This window comes from Chrysochloris asiatica, unplaced genomic scaffold (assembly GCF_000296735.1).
Source record: "Chrysochloris asiatica unplaced genomic scaffold, ChrAsi1.0 scaffold00046, whole genome shotgun sequence".
Taxonomy (NCBI): domain Eukaryota; kingdom Metazoa; phylum Chordata; class Mammalia; order Afrosoricida; family Chrysochloridae; genus Chrysochloris; species Chrysochloris asiatica.
This window is the reverse complement of record NW_006408564.1, coordinates 836139-838056: the sequence shown is the minus strand read 5'-3', so window position 1 is coordinate 838056 and position 1918 is coordinate 836139.

The following is a 1918-nucleotide window of genomic DNA, read 5'->3' as shown; positions in this document are numbered from 1 at the left end:
TAGTTTACAAGGTTTCATGAATGTGCTTAGTTTCAGAATGATGGCAGCAAGGTAGAATCCCCACTGAATAGTTTTCCTCTTTTCCAGATGGGTCTGATGAAAGTGTACTGGGGAGGATGGAGATAGGATTTTATGATTCAATTGTATGTAATTGTTATCAGGAATAATTGTGATTTTCACAACTGTAAATGTAGGATATGTAACTAAAAGTGGAGATTAGTCAATCTTCTATTTCAGGAACAGACAACCCTAGGACCAGCAAGAGAGAGAAGAACATGAATGGAGCAAGGAATTATAACCATAAGAGTGGTGACAGCATAGAAAGATAAAGCAGCTGAGGACTCTGGGCCCATGGTCTGAGAAAGGCTGTGTGCCTGCGGCAAGGAGGCAGGCTTGCAAAGTGTGCCCTTTGGACATTTAAATAAATATATATTTCCTGTTTTGTATGTGTACATAAAAAAAGAAAAGAGGTAAATACTGTTGATTGATGGTGTGTGGAGATGACTGTAATCATTGCAATGAAACAAAATATGATTTATTGAATGTAAACTTGATAATCTGCCCTATAAACTTTCCCTCAATTCAAAATTAAAACGTTTTTTAAATGTGCTGTCTAAAACACACCTTACACACAAACACAAATAGATAAAAATTCAAGAATGGAAAAAATAAATTAAGCTAATTGCAATTAAAACAAACAAACATAAGTGGCAATATTAATCTCTGAGAGAATAAACTTCAAAGAAAAAATCAGTGTAAGAGACAAAGAATGACATTATCTCATGATTAAAGAGTCAATTGGAGAAGAGGACATAACCATAATAAATATCTATGCTCTCCTCAAAACAGCCTCAAAATACATAAATAAAACTGTACTAGAACTGAAGAAAGAAACAGAAAACTCTACAATTATTGTGGGAGATTTTTTTTTTTTTACAGCTTCTATTGTGAATTGAACGATAGTTTGCATAGAAGAACAATGGTTTTGTACTCAGCCAATCTTTTTGTTTCACTGCAGTAATTACAATCTCTTCCATGCACCATAAGTTAACAGTATGTGCATCTATTCCCTCTTTTTTTTTTTTTCTTTTTTTATGTACACAAAAACATGCAAGAATTCATCATTATTTAAACAACCAAAGGGCACATTTTACAAGCCATCCTCCTGCCCATCAGCACACAGCCTTTCTCTTTCCATGGGTCTAGAGCCCTCAGATGCTGTATCATCACCTCTGCCTCCATCTTTGGTGTCACTGCTTCTCTGGTTAGGATAACACATTATGCTCATGCTCTTTACTCTTGCTGGTCCTAGGATTCTCTGTTCCTGGAATATAAGATTAACTACTCCCCACTTTGTGTCATGTAACTTCTACCTTCACAGTTATGACAAAAGCAATTAGTCATGATAACAATTACTTACTATTGAATCAAAAGAATCCTATCCAATCTCCTTTCATCAGATATAGTGGGAAATTTTAATACAACACTTCCAAAAAAGGACAGAACAACTAGAAAGAAACTCAATAAAGACACAGAAGAACTAAACAACACACTCAAGCAACGTGAGCTCATAGATTTGTACAAAGGATTCAACCCAACTACAGCACAACACATTCTTTTTCCAGTGCACAGGAACATTCTCCAGAATAGACCATGTGTTTGGCCACAAAACAAATCTCAATACATTTTAAAAATACTACAAAGCATCTTCTCATGTCACAGTGCTATTGTAGGACCAAGAAAAAGACTCCATTCTGTACATTAGCCTGAACACGTCCTCCTGTTCCAGGAACATGCTAAATCAGCTCATGCTGCCTTAGAATATCCTTTCACCCCTAGCAACAGCAAGAACTAGATAAGCAGTAGACAGGCTAACCCAAGGTCAGATGCCAGATGTTTTCCTTATCCTAGCCTAAGA